This window comes from Balearica regulorum, chromosome 16 (assembly GCF_011004875.1).
Source record: "Balearica regulorum gibbericeps isolate bBalReg1 chromosome 16, bBalReg1.pri, whole genome shotgun sequence".
Lineage (NCBI taxonomy): Eukaryota > Metazoa > Chordata > Aves > Gruiformes > Gruidae > Balearica > Balearica regulorum.
The window spans coordinates 14130819-14146466 of NC_046199.1; the positions used below are offsets into that span (position 1 = coordinate 14130819).

A 15648-nucleotide genomic window follows, 5' to 3' on the forward strand; every position below is an offset into this window, starting at 1 on the left:
GTGGCGTGCGGTCCTGCAAAAGTAAGTTCGTTTTGGTGTGTTGATTAGAATGAATTGTGTTCTGAAACTTTGAAGAATTGTGCCCCCCAAAATCTCAGAATCTGCCAAGGAAATGAAAAGTAGCCATTGTCAGCAAGAGTGGGGCTGTAACTTGGGACGTGTGCTTGCACCATAGCGTGTAATTAAGCGTTGTGCTGCGAGTTGATGAGTGATAGCGGTAATTAGAGGAGCTTCCTGTAGATGGCAGTGTGCGTTCACATCTATTCGAGCAGCAGAAGAGCAAATGATGCGTCTCAAAGGTGCTTTGGTTTGGTTTGTCTTAGTTTTGACTTGGTAAGGTATCTTGCCGATGAGTTTATGCATGTCAAGGCTCTATAAAAAGTGTTCTTTGCAGCTTTTTTTCCTTAATAAGTCCTAGTGTCTCCACGAAGTATAGTCACCACCACCAGGAAAGTGTGCGTGCCTGGCTGTCTTCTGCTGGAGTACGGATGGGATGGGATGGGGCTGCCTTGCTCCTACTGAAACGGGCGTTCGTGCTCAGGGCGGCTGGCACAGCCTCAGCGGCATGGCCGGTCCCTCCACGTCCGTGGACTGCGACGTCTCTTCAGCCCTGCTCGTGCCGTTCCTGCGTTCATCTGCTGCTCTGGGTCAGTTGACCGAGTTGACTCAGTGAAAGGTCAGGTGAGTGCCACTGGTGCGAGGGAGGTTTTTAACCATGATTTTACCATGAGATGATCTTTACGTATCATCTAAGCATCATTCTGGTAGGGTAGATAAGGAAAATAGTGGATTTCCAGCTCATTTGCATTTTTGTGAATGTTCCAAGAAATTTTCTGGAACTGTCAAATCGTAAACGCCTGCCGTCCTCTCCTTCATATCCAAACTAATCTTTTTCCTGTCTCTCAAATCCTTTTGCTGATTACTGAGTCTGGATTAGGGAAACATGTCTGCTGTCTGTCGGTACATCTACTGAAGGTCTTTGCCGTGATTACTTTTTTGTTATTTAAAATTAATTTTGTTATTTAACAATCTTGCAACCGTACTGCAAATATAACTGACCAAAATTTAACAGACAGGAATTTAATTTTTGTTGTTGTTTTGAGAAAGCCAACCATAGCCATGTTGTCTCCATTGTACAGATGAGGAAGATGATATGCAGAACTAAATTAATCTGTGATTTAATCCTTTTGCCTTCAGGAGCAATGAAGCCTACTGATGATACAGTATGCTGCTGCTTATTACTAGTTTAATCTCAGGGAACTAGAAATAGAAACCCGGGGTGTTGCAGCATGTAATGATTAAGTTGCATTCGCAGAAGGTGGTGAGCAAACGGGCAAGGACCTAATGGCATTAAGGCAATGCTGTTAGTCACTTCCAGAGACATTAAACTCAGAATATTAAAAATGAAGTAATATTTAGAACTACTTAAAGGTCAGCACTTAAGATGATATAAGGGCACTATGGCAGCATGACTAACGGCCATGGGCGTGAGTGGTGGTATAGTGTCTCGTAAGGAGGAAATATGGAGAGAGCTTCATCTGGTGGTAAGTGGGAAGGTTCATAAAGGAGATGCAGACTCAATAGTCTTCCGACCCTTCTTAAGCAGGAAGAGTAAAACGTGTGACGCTTTCCTTCGACACAAGCAGAGACCCTTTTGCTGTCTTTCCTGCTGAATGTAAGCTCACTCCATACAGTCACTAATGGATGACTGAATTATGGCTGGCAATGTTATGTTTTATAGAAATATATATACGGCTCTAGCAGTTCCACTCACATAGTTTAATATCTATTTTCTGTTTTGTTAAAAAACTGACTGTGCATTTGAAAGGAATTTACATCAATACAGTATGCCTTCAGGCAACATCATTCCCTATTGTTGTGCTATTACACAGCCCAGCTATTGTTTGAAGCTAATCACTGAAACAGTCGGACTCTGTCTGGCGTTAGGGGTGTGGGATCTTTACAAAATGGTAAAGAATTTTCTGACAGTTTTGGTTCAATCTGTTTTCACTTTGGCACTTGACAATGAAGAATTTCATTTCTTTCTTCTTTGGTAGCTCACTGTTTGCACTACCTCTGTAATTGATTTTGTTTATTTTTAGCTTTGGGGTTTTTTTTCCAGATTTGGTCTATTACTGGTTTTATCCCTGCCCCATCCACATAGCAACATTTCCAGCTAATGGGAGGAATGCAACGGAGGAGTGACATTGCTGTTTGCTTTGATAAGAGCGAGCCTCACTTTATTGCCAACTAATCAAATGGTAGGTAGCAACTAACGGTGATTATAATTAAGCTTTCGAACTGCCATCCTTTTTCTGGAAGCACTGTGTGCTGAGAGAACGAAGCTATCCTCCCTTTAAGGCAAAGGTGACTTTTTGTTGTTCTGTTATAGAAACTCATTGGCTGTTTCACTGTGAAGTGAAACTTATGGACCTGTTTATAGTAGTTATTTTCCCATCCTGTTTTAAATGTCCTGTTCTTTGAACTGAGTTGTTTATCCCTTCATCATTTAGCATTACTGACTGTGAATTGAAATCGCTTAATTTTAAATGGGCTGTATCCTCCAGGCCATGCGCTCCGACAAAACTTCTGCAGGAGTTTTACTCCAATAACAATTGTGTGATAATAAATGCTGTAATTGTGTTGATGCAAGAATACACTCCATCTTTGCATAGGTGTAAGTTTATAGTAAATCCGTTTAGTTCAGTGAATTCATTCCAGTTAGACGGGAGCTGAGACAGCGGTCTCTTCCTTTTGGGGCTAGCTTCCAGAAATGATTGCATAACCAACAATTCCCACTGAAGATCGAGGCACTCAGCACCGTTTCAGATTAGGCAATGCATCTCTGCTTTGCGTACAAAAAGAGGGGTTTTCTTCTGCTTCTCTTGAAATTCCTGAGAGAAACGCAGCCGTGTACGAGCGTGCCTGCCGGCTGCATCCTGACAGAAGAACAGCATAGGAGGGAGCTGCGGTTCCTTCTGGGGCTGGCCGCTCCGCCTGGCAGATGCAGGCTAGCTGCGGGAGGGCGGTGGATGGGCAGGCAGGCTGGCCTAATGGTGGAGTTGTCCTTTTCTCAGAAGCAGATGATTGAATGGAAACAATACGTTGCTTTCCCCATTTGATGATGAAGACTGACAGTTTGTAGGGGATGAGTCAAAGGTTACTGATGAGAAGATCCATCCAGATAATTGCTGTAATTGCACCCTGAGGATGCAGCTCCTACCACAGAGCATTAGGCAGTGATTCTGTTTGTAAATATATACTTGACAGTGAACTTTGTCCTATGCCTTAAATTGAGAAAGTCCCTTCAGGAGACATAAATGGAGAAAGTTCTCTTTTGACTTTTTCTTAATCCAACCATGGCAGGTGAATAGGAAATAGTCCCATCCTGAAACAGAGACGTAGTTGTGATTTAAACGTAAAAATACCGTTTAGTGTTAAATCCTTTGATGAATACGCTAGCTGCTGTTATTTTACAACAAATACCATTAAGCAGCGTGAATGAGTGAATATACATAATTCATAATATTTGACTTGAAAATGCATCTTTTTCTTACAGTTATTGGTTTGTTTTCCTTGAGTCTGTCCAGTGACTTCTTTACAATCAAATACAAAAAGCTTTTCTGTGGGAGAGTGAACAGTTACAGACAGGACACAAGCAGCATCCTGCCACAAAATTAGCTCTTTATTCCACCCCTTCACAAGGCACAGAAATCAGCAATGCTAAAGCATTAGGATGAGAATTTATATTGGGGAACGAGAGGCAATGAAAGCACATCCAATTTCTCAGCATATCAATAGTTGCTGTTCAATAACTGATCAACTGTTACAACCTAGAACTCAAAAATTACTCTCGTAGCAGTTCAGTAGCAATTTTGGATATTGTGGCCCTAGCTGCTTAAACTTGCAAATGGGAGGAATCCATTTGGATTTCCTAGAAAACACACAAGTAGTTTTAAAGGTATTTATGTGCCTCAAAATGCATTAAAATGTAAATGTAACTTTTGGAAGCATCGTTGGCCCGGTCTGTGGCAGGGTGGGTGGTGCTCTGGTACCCGATGGCGTTTCCAGGTGAACGACACCTTGCGTGCTCCATCCAGCCTGTTAGTGACTGCACTTGGCGTGCAAGCAAGCCTGAATTTGAGAGCAGCCGCTCTTTAATGGGTCTAGACAAAGCTACTTGATGTGACGTCCACTGAAATCATTGATCAAAGATTGATTTTTTTTTTTTTTTCCAGAATTCAGGTTGTTGTGTGATTGTTTATGAAGCCAGTAAAAGTCCCTCTAAGACTTTGAAAGAACAATATTCATGATCAAATCCGATTTTTAGAAACTTAAAATTTTGGGATTTTTAAGTGCTCTGACTTCAGAAAATATATCTTGCCTGAATATATGCATACTCTTGCTTAATAAAGAACTAACTTACGTAAGTCCTTGTGCTGCATGATATGGAGACCATTAGCGAGGAAGTGATGAAATTTGTCCTATTCTAGCCCACGCTCTCCGGGACGTGCATCTAGCCTGGGAATCAGCACAAACCGGGCACATACATATATTTATTTACATTTACCATAGCTGTTAGGAATTTCTTTTCCTTTTGAATATGACTCAATACGTTATGACTATGCACTTAGAAAGAAATTGGAAATACTGTTGATCACTGACAGCGCTCTGTTCCTTGCAGCATAGACTTCTTAGACTAACCGTCTGTTCTGAGCTTATATTCGTGCCTTAGAAAAGATACAAAAATAATGACATCATTTGATGCTACTTTGTAGTGTTACAAAACAAAGCCAGTCTCATGCTTCTCACTGAGTAAGACTAAAATCCAAAAGCTTTGTGGTTGCATTGCTGAGTGAAACTAAGGAAATAGGTAACACCATTATCTGTCAGTCCAGCCTTGGCACTTAGCGTTTAATTATATGAAGAATAAGAACCTTAAACAGAGGTTGTTTACTCACTAAGAAGGAGTTAAAATGGCAGGAACTAACTCAGATACAAAATTAGGTTGTGTTTTTTACCTCAGACGACAGTTTATGTTTGACTGTTGTGTATACCGCAGAATGCTTCCTATTTTTATAGACTATTTCTCTGCTGATCGGTGATTTATTTTTTTTTTTAACCAGAGGTCCAAAGGATTGGAAGCAAAATGTTTGTTTTCAAAAGAACTTGTTCTGTTTGTTTTCTGACCAAACTACTTAAAGAATCCTGATTAACCAGCCATTAGCAAGGAAGGTAAGTAAGCATCCAACCTTACATGCCTTGTTTATTAACAGACATTTACGCTCGCCGTTCAGGCTCTGTGTTCCGTATGTATCAGCTTTCTATGGTTACCAGAAGCTGACAGAGTAAAGAAGTGCAGGGGTAACCTCGCGCTGCTTTGAACAAAGACTGGTTCCTCTCCGATGCGCTCTGGGGCTGGTTTGCATGTCGAGGCATGTTCCTTTCCTACCGACACTTACACAAAGGCAGGCGGAGAATACCATTTTCTGGACATCCCCCACCCCCCTTTTTTTTAGTCTGCTGTTATTTCCCACTGCACAGATTTTTTTTCTGCTCAAACTCCCAGAAAGTATCATAGGAAAAGCAAGTACCTGTCGCTAAAGTACATGCCAGTGTAGGTATTATAATAATAAAGCTTTGCTCTCGTATTGCCATTTATTCAGTCAGGTTTCTTTTTTGTTCAGTTAAATTGCTATGAGACTTTTCACACTGGTTAAAAGCTGCAGTATGAGAGACACAGTGGTTTACATCATATAACTCTCATGCAAGTATTAATTTAAACTTGTCTTTACTATTATGAAATAAGTAGGTAGTAACATAGTCATAAGAAAAATTGTGCCAACATAGATTAGTACATTTAGAATTAGATTAGTATAAATTTTTTATAGGTTTCAGACTCCAATTAGTACAGTAGAATATGCATGCAATATGTAAAATGCAATGATTCCTTGCTTACTTTAGTAGAAATTCCTTTGAAATAATGGATGTATAGTTCAGAATAGAATTTGACATGTTTTATATTAGTTCAATAACAGAACAATAGTCTGAAATTATGGTTGCTTTGTTTATGCCTTTTGCCTATTCAGTAAAATGTTAAACAGTACTTCGTGCCCACCATGGATCTTGATATTTAATTATAATTCATTCAGTGTCTATAATTCAAATATACTCTTGAAAGTTGTCCCGTTCCCCCCCCGCAAGCTCTTGCTCATAGTAAACTAACAGACTTACACCAAACGTATCTACCACTACTAAAAGCTATTTGAACAGAGACTCGGAAAAAAATCTTGCTAAAATTCAGTATAAGAGAACTGCAAAAATCAGAGACTGTCTTCCTGAGACAACTGCACGGGAGCTCTGGCAGCTATTTTTGCTGGGAGTGCTTTGGGTGGAAGACAAACATGGTCAAATTAGCCAGAACGCTGGAAGTTCAGTCAAGGATACTGCCTTAAATAGTTCACCCAGAAAAGGACAAAGCTTTCTTAGGGCAGCCCCTTCAGAATTCCAACTGCAGTAACAATTTTTAATAAGTAAATATCAAATAAATAGTAATTGTAAAATAGTAATAGTAAAAGTAAATTGTATTTTTTCTGTGATTTTGTTTTACAACAGGTTATTGGAATGTTCTGAGGTCAAATCCAGCTGTCCCAACTATGAAAAACTCACTAATGCAAAAATATATAGCTGAGAGTAGACCTTGATTAATATCGTTATTTTCCTACTCTAGGTTATATTTTTTCCTATTCATGGCAATAGGTCACATAGCTGGAAAAAAAGGATGATAACAAGATGCTAAAATTAAAAGGAAAATGTGTTTATTATTGGGCTTCTTTTACTGTGTGATGGTTTTTACTTCTTGCCAAATACCCGCTATTTGTCCTTCTCTGGGCTATGATAATATTGACCTACAGAGCACAGGAGATTATCTTCCAATGTAGGAATAAAATTCAATATTTACTCATAAATGTTTTTGCATTCATTCTTGTTCGGTTGTGAGAAAAAAGAGGAGGAGTGAGGGTTCAGTGCAAGCTACAGAACAAGAGGGTGTTGAAGCTGCCGTAGATGTAGGCCCTCGTTCGTTATGTCAGTTCAAGCTTGTTCAGGAGGCCACGGAAGTTGGCTTGAACATTTCCCTGTGCTAGGGACAAAGGAGCATTTCTAGAGGATAGCAGCAACCTGGAAGTTTTCAAGATGCAATTGGACAGGGTGCAGATAATCTCGTCTGGGCTCCCTTTCCTAAGAAGGATTGGGCCAAATGATGGTTCGAGGTTCCTTCAGCCCAGGCTGCTCTGTGGTTCTATGGTTCATTTTTGCTTTTGAAGGGCAGTTTGGTGCTTTTTGATGTGCTGCTCGCTGTGACAAGTAAAAGCTTGTCAGAGCTCAATTTTAGAAGCTTCTGACAGCTGGTTGGAGGTGGCTGATGTGAGCGAGGTTGGGCAAACCCTTCTGTTGCCAGGGAATTGGGGTATTCTTCTCTTCTGGTGCTCTGCCAGGTGAAATGATCACCTACCACTCCATTTTCCGGCTCAAATATTCCATGCTCGCTTGCTCCTGGTTCTCACATACGTTTCCTGCTGCACCACTATTACAGCCAACATCTACGTACCCGACACTGCAAATATTCAGCCTTTCGCTTGATCGTTCCCGTTAACTCATCTCAAAACCCTTCAGCTGCCGCAAAAGCTTTACAGAAGTTCCAGTCTCTCCCCAAATGCCACATGTGTGGGTGCAACCCCCCGTCTGTTAATTAACGTTTGCAGGCACGGAGCAGTCTCTAATCATGTGGGTAGCTAGTGGCTATATTCAGCCCACTTGTACAAAAGAGTAATTTTTAAATGCCTAAAGTTGAAATAATTCTGTGGATCGAGGCAGCCCTCGCTGTGGCTTTACGTGGGTCTCAGCAAAGGGTTAACACGGGCTGCGCACAGCCCGTCCCCTTACTGCCGCTGCTACAGAAACATTAATTATAGAGAGCCTTAAGGATTCAGAGCAGCTAAAAAGGCTGAGTAGTATTTAAAACCAAGACAGTCAAATAACCAGTTGGATTTGATCTCTAATAAATTACTATGTTCTGATGATAAAATTCAGCAAGAGTGTGACAGTCAGATGGGGAGGTTGGCAGCAAAATTTTTAAAAATAAATAGTCTTAAATTGCAGGAAATTACAGCAAGCAGCTCCTCGGAGTTATTTTTCTCGGTGCATTGTGTGTCTGGGAAGGCAGGCAGCCTGCTGGCAAGCTTTTGACCTTTTGTGTGGGAAATAAAATATGCAGGTGCAGTCGTGTGAATGCACGACGGGTGACAGTGACTTTCAGCTGCGGGTGTGCGCACTCAGGACCCCCAGGGCTGCCAGGGGTGCTCCAGATCAGCCCCGTTAAACTTGGGAGAAACACAGTGAGAGGCTACGGCTGTAAAGGATTGCAGAATATCTGTGTTTCCTACATATATTCTTGTCTCCCTAACCTGTAAATCAGCCGATGGAAGACTTGTTTTACGTTATCTTGCTGATAACTGATCTGATTCTCATATTGCCCTATTTATATTTCAGGCTGGAGTAACTCTCCTCCGGGCAGCTGAGTTTAGCTCAATTACATTGCTGCAACCGAGATCTAACTGCCGGTTCCTGTGTGAAAGGGAATCCATACCGGCATGGTATGGGCTGCTGCTGCTTCTCTGTGTAATTGTGTTCGAAGAAAACCGGGACAAATTTATACCGAGAAATTTTAAAGCTCCTTTACTGCAGTATCTGAGCAGCTCGTAACTTTTTACATGCTTTTCATCACAAAAAAAAACCCCAAACCAAAATACCCGCAAAAAAACCCCAAAAAAACCAAAACCAACCTGTGAAATTGGGGAAGCGTTATTGCTGTTTTTTGGTGTGGTTTTGGAGCTGATGCAGTGGAAGACTGACTTACTGTCTAGAGAAGTTTATGGGAGAAAAAGCCATGCCAAGGTGTAGGCTGACACAGCAGCATTTTTTCTCATGGAATCTTTGTCATGGCAAGCAAAATACAGGGGGGGGGAAAGAGTAAGCTGTAATTCTGATGTTTCCTTGCTCTCCTTAAAGTTTCACGTGAGATTCCTTCTCCATGGAGGACAAGTTTTGTGTCATTTTTGCTTTCTAGTATTGTCTGGCCCATCTTAAATTGTCAGCTGTCTCTTTATGTGAAGGATATCATGTTCGGGTTTTTTTTTTTCCCCAAGACAAGTTTTAAAGATAAAACGACACCAAATTAAACACATTTATTGCATAGCTTGTACTATTACATTCTGCACCTTAAAGGCACATTAGTTACTTGATTATAAATGATTTATGTCTAAGAGGAAAAAATATTCTCAGACAAACTGTTGTTACAGACATCTGCATTTTAGGGCCATGTGCTAGATACTTAATTGAGGTAGCAACTTCATGATTTATGTAAGAGATAAGAATATATTGTTAATTAGTTATGATTTCTAAAATTCTTTGCTTATACATATCAATAAAATAGGATTTAAGCCTGGTCCTTTAAAAGAAAGGGCAAATAACTATATTTTACATTGTTGGAATTAATATAAGGCTTTCTTGTGCTTCAGCAGAATGACCATAAAGAACTCATTTTTAATGTATCTTTGTTTTAAAGGTGACATGGGAAGCATTATTTGAAGTTTTATTTATGACCTATTTTTGCTCCTTAATAGTGAAAGAAGAAAGACCAAAGGGGTTTCATGTGCTGTCTCTTTTTTTTTTCCTCACCCCTTCAGAAAGTGAAGCTTCAGTCCTGGGGGAAAAAAACCCCAAACCTAAGGCAGTTTCTGTCTGTAGGAGAAAAGACAAACTCATATGGTGAGCATGCTTTATTAGCATACCTTTTAATTTTGTATGCCACTGTATGTTATTTTTAATTGCTCATAGTTTTAGCTTCATGAAGCCTTTTAATGTAATTGTTCCTGAAAGAAAAGATTTCTACAAATTACACATGGGAAGTCTTGCAAGCAGCTGGCTCCTGCAGATGTGTTTGAGGAGCTTTCTTCAGATGTCTTGCTTTGCCTTATTTCCCCAATGAGAGATCTTGCTGGGCCAGACTGGAAGGTTGAGGAGGTGACTTTTTAAGGCCAATCTCTGACAGAGAAGCAGCAGAGTGTACCATCCCTGACTGTCCTGGTTGTCAGAAGCAGATCAGACAGAGGTTTACCTGACTTCCCCCAAGATGGACCAGGCAGCGCCTGAGCTGGTAGATCCCAAGAGGGACAGAAATTTGATCAGAGAATGAAAACGCACTGGTGCACTGCGGCAAGGTTCTGCATTTGGGTTTTGTTCTGGCTTCCTAACAAATTGAGGAACAACACCTCTTAGTGTCCACTTTTCCACTTTTTTCTGGCGGGGAGAGTCCTTCATGCTTGAGAACCTATCTGAGGATGTGCTGGGTTACATTCCAAACTCCTCAAACTGCTAAGTAAATATGAGTGAGAAGTGACCAACGGTAACTGTAATAAAGGTGCTATAGCTGGAAAGGTGACAGCAACGGTGAGAACGTCGACACGACGGCAGTGGCTGGAGAAACACGTACCCGCAATTCTCCCTCTGCAACAGAAGTGAGGAGAGTCCTGGGGGTCCCTGGAGAAATGGAGTTGCTCCACTCGGATATTCAGTGTTTATCAGATCAATATTTATACATGCAAAACTGAAGAGTTCCAGTCATTCAGTTCTCAGAGTTTAATGTTGTTTTTACTGTTTCAGTGTTTGTCAGTTGTTCAGGCATGAAAAATCACTTTCTACTGTGGCGGAAAAAACCCCCACACTGTCCCAAACACCTTCCTGTCTTTGTAAATCATGGTGAAACACATAAGGAACTTACGCAGAGAATTATGAATCCAAAGTTTTATCTACTGATAGACCAATTTTTAGCTTCCATGTTCTTATCAAAATATTGTTTTAAAAAAATCAAAGGATACGTTTTTGGAAGCTTAAATAACCTACATAAAGAAATTTGTATTCTTGTCTAGATTTTTCAGCTAAAACCAGTTCTAACTATTATCTGCTGGTGGCACCATCACACCAGAAGAGTTTAATATCTACGTCTTAAACAGAAAAAATGCCACAGATTACACCTTTAAATCTGATTTAATGGAAAAAATGTTGTTGGTTTTTTTATTTCTTCATAGTTCGATGTCAGTTAGACTTTTTAGCTTGTTGTCTGTCCTTCTCAACAACAGATGTTACTAAAACAGGTGATTGCAGCAGATTTTGCACTGAGCATGCCAACATGGCTCAGACAGACACTTGTGGAGCTGAACATAGATACTGAGATTTTTATGTGAAATGCAGATGATATTGCTGAAATCTGGGAAGAGCTAATGCCTTGAGGTTTTGGCTTTCCTGCCAGGACAGGACTGTCTTAGGTCCAGCAGACTTTCAGGGTTGACCATAGTCTACACCAGTGAGCTTCAGAGAGGACCAGATCAGACAACAAACTGCAGCCCTCTGTCAAAACCAGGTCCACATCCACAGCAGCTGGAAAGATGGATGCCAGCAGCTGGTAAGGCTTTGACTATCTCCACCCATATATTCAAGCTGCTCACCTTAGAGCTTCAAGAGCGGTTAGCCCTGGAAGCACCACTCACTTCCACCCCGATGCTCCGGGCTGCTCAGCGCGCCCTTTGGACAGCAGCAGAGCTGGCCCCTGCCCTCGCCAGCTAAGCCTCCTGTGAATAAGGACGGCATTTTGATGCCATGGGGCCTTTGTGGGTGACTTTTAAAGAAATGAGCTTAATAAGGAACCTAATGGTGATGTAATAGGGAAGGAAATTGTCTGGCAGTGTCACCTAAAGTGGGTAACCCTTTATGCAATCATACCCTGGGTTTTTTCCCACATCAGAAGTATTTCTACGTTGAGTTTTATTTCCTTTTCTTCCCCCCCCCCCCCCCCCCCCCCCCCCGGAATCTTGGCTAAATAAATAAATAACTTTGGAACTTGGTTCATCTTTTGGACGCCAATGATTATTCTCTGACACTTTGCTTTTCTAATTGTAAGTGGGTAGGAACAAGGCCCTTAATCTTCTATCTCCTCTCTAAATTTTGACAAGGGTTTGGTTTGTGGTATGATCTACTGATAAAAGCTTCCTGGTAGCTCTTCGTTTGCGACAGAATGACTGAGCACAGGTACATTGGCTTTTGTCTGTGGGGTAACCGCAACCATTTATTTCTGTTGGCAGCTAAAACACAGCTGATTCTGTTTTCTTCACAAGCTTGTACTTGTGTGAAAAATCTATATATTAAAAACAAGACCTCATTTTTGGAACATATCAGTTGTGTTTGTATGTGCAGAGAGGTGCCGGGGGGTTTTGATTTGGTTTTCATATGATGAACACTGTACATTCAGTCTTTGAATACAGCTTATATCCACTCTATACATGGTAGTTGCATATTTGTATATTTAAAGCCTGTACCAAATCTTTCTGCTGCCTTAAGTTTAATTTTTAAGGATGATATTGATTGCTGCAGTCATTCCGTTGTTAATGTTAGCGTGAGTTTAAGTCATCCTCTGGCTCGGGAAGTGCCGGCAGTGCTGCCTGCAGCCCGGAGCGGGGATTCCAGGTGGACTCGCAGTCTTTACCTTGCTCGCGGTACTGCTCCCTACAGATCTGCTGCTGGCCGCTGCTGGAAGCAGGTTAGTGGGTTTGGTGGCTGCTCCTCCAGCCGATGAATCGTAGCAGTTGGTAGTTAAATAGTTATTTTCTGTGTGCTTTTTCGCAGAAATAGATTACAGAAAGTGTTTTGGATGTACATTTTGCATGTGGTTTGTATTTGCTAAGTTTTCTGAATCTGCGTTTCCTTTGTTTCTACATTCCCTTTCCCACTTGGACAAAAATTTTGAGGTGTGAAAATGTCTGACTTTATATTTTCTATTATTTCATTTATTTCACTAAGCTTTTCCTAATCCTTCATGTAATTTCTTAGACTTTTTTGTTATTGCTACGTAACTGTATGAGCCAATTGTACACCACAGGGCACGATGCAGTTTGGCTAGGAGAGGCAATCACTTCCAACACGGAGTTGTAAGTATTTCTCCACTTAAGTTTCTTCTAACTTTAGTTTTTAGCTTAATGCTACAAAGATTGAAAACTTTTAGTAGTTACCTAAATTAATCTTTCTCCTCCCTGGAAGACACAAACACTTCTAGTTAAATATATAATGGATTCTATTAATTCTGCTTCTTACAAGGAACTAATTACTGTAGTCTTCTTCCTTTACTCAAAAATGGGAGAATCATGTAACACTTAAGTCCATCGTGAATGTCCTTATCCATGGCACATGATACTCTATAAGTTAGGATGAAATGAGAGAGAAAATTATGTAGTGTATAAATCCTCTTATAAACCGCAGTAATTTTGGTTTTTCCCCTCAATGTTAGAAGATACAAACTCATCCCATGTTGCTCCCTCCTTCTCATAGTTAATGTTGCTTTATATCTGGGCAGAAGTAATTTGTGCAAGACATATTGCTTATAGGACAGTGCCTAAAAATATTGCAAAAGGTCATTGCACATCAGACAGAAGGCAGCGCTTGTTCCAGCCGCATGCTCTGAGAACTGCAGGTCTTTGTTAATGTTAAGTGTGTATATTTTAAACAGCACAGGTTTTAAAAATGCACGGCGCAAACATGCAGCGATGAACATTTGTAAGCCCAGGGACTGGAAAACGGAGGTCAGATCTTCGCTGATGATTTTAGGCATAAATATTTGCTGTTCTTATTGACTTCAAGGTTTGTGAATTAGAGCCGTATTGTGCATATGCTTCCAGGAAAGTGGGTACGCTCACCGTATCCAAAAATACAAGTGAAATAAAAATAGTAACGAAGATGTATAAAGTACCAAGAAGATTCAGAGCTAATCATTAGCACAAACATTCACCGTGATTGTGCTTATAATAGTAACTGTGTACACAGAACATGGGAAAAAATCCGCTGGGAGATCAAGGCCAGATTCTCTCTGTGCTTAGAAGAAGTTGAGCTGCCGTGAGGAGGTAAACGTCCAGCATCGACAGCCTCCTGCTCCTCTCTGCCTGCCCTGATAGCTACTGGCCCAAGGATGCACCCACCAGGAGGGCTCAGGGCTTTCCTGGCCACCCGGCTCCCTCGGGTGCTGCAAATGGCTCGCAAACGGCAGAGGTGGCAAGCTGCTCTGTGGGCTGGCGGAGGCTGCAGCTGGGTTGTCCCCAGGGCTTATCTTTCTTACGACACTGGTACAGCTGGGAAAGGGTGAATGAAAACTAGCTCCCAAAACGTAATACACGCATACATTCATCTTTTCTGACATCCCTTCATGTGAGCCCAGACAAAAACCAAAAGACACAATTCTCTCTTCAGGTAGACCTAATCTAAGAATGATGTTTTCACTAAAAAACCCCCAATTCTGAAACTTTTATATGTCTCCAGAGAAAAGGCTGCAACCCTAACACTTGGGCACCATTCCCATCAAGGCCATCTCACTCCAGCATGCTTGGTTTGTTTTGTAATTTATCCTTACTAAGAAAATATCGAAAATGTCTGAAATGCTGGCTTTGCAGCAGAGGCAGTGAAACTGTACATGTACGTTGTTGTTTATAGTGTGACAGAGTGCTGCATGGCGATTTACAAACCACATTTCTGTTGCTATTGAGTATGGCTTTTTTTTTTTTAAACTGGTGCATAAATGTGTTTACAAAGGTAACTGTTCACACAGATTTTGAAAAAGAAAAAAAATGAAGTGTGGTGAAAGTGATAGTGTCACAAGTCTGGAAGGTGACACTGCATAGGTAAAATCATTTCAGAAACTCTTCAAGTGTTAAGCTTATTACGATAAATATTAATTCTCTTTTGGAAGAAAGATTGAAGTAACACAAATGGGGTGCTTGCAAAGAAAATGGTTTGAAAGGAAGTAATGGGCACATGTTGACATTTCCTGCTTTTACACCAATTTTTTTAAAATAAATTATGAAATAGCCTTGAGGAGAATAATTGTGTTTATTAGTGTGGTATGAAGACGAGCATTTCGAGCATCTCAGCAGGGCTGCCTTGCATGGTACCTCTCTTCTCTTGTGTTTGACCACCCCATTTCATCTCTGCCCAATGCATGCTTTTATTTTGCTTTTGAGACAGCAAGATGCCATGATTTGAACAGAAATTGAGCAGCATCTTTTACTTGCTGTGCATGCAACCTTTTCCACCTAGAGACGTTAAACGTGAGCGGGACTTTGAGCACCTTCCCGTGGCTGCCCACCTGAGGTGGAAAGTCATCAGCCCCGTCTGCCCAGGGCACAGGTTCCCTCTCTCCCTCCAAGCGCAATTACAATTCACGGGTTCGTTCCCACTCTCCCTACATGGGAATCGGGTCCATGAAGCAGGTTTGGGAGGGGAGGACGTTAGTAGGCCGAAGGCCAAGGAATATCTTCCTCCGTGGTCCCTCCCGGTCAGCAGTCCCTGTCCCGTGCACTGCATATCTGCTGCTGCTGTTCCCAAGAGATTCCTTGGATTTTCCCTCCGAGCATCCCAGTCCCTGAGCCATCCCCCCCAGCATCCTGTAGCTCTGCAAATAATACAAATAATGTTCTGCTGTCTTTTTTCCGAGTACCATTTGAACATATGTTTTATGTGGAGATGCTGATGGACAGCAACATCTGCTGCTCC

At 41.3% G+C, this 15648-nt stretch overlaps 1 long non-coding RNA gene across 1 annotated transcript; it reads left to right on the top strand.

Annotated features, from left to right (window-relative positions):
- The first annotated feature begins 298 nt into the window (after positions 1-298).
- LOC142604149 (uncharacterized) lies at positions 299-15357 on the top strand. The gene is made up of 4 exons (XR_012838048.1): positions 299-681; positions 2123-2261; positions 5127-5235; positions 11369-15357. It is a non-coding gene; the product is annotated as an uncharacterized LOC142604149 (long non-coding RNA).
- Positions 15358-15648: the final 291 nt, after the last annotated feature.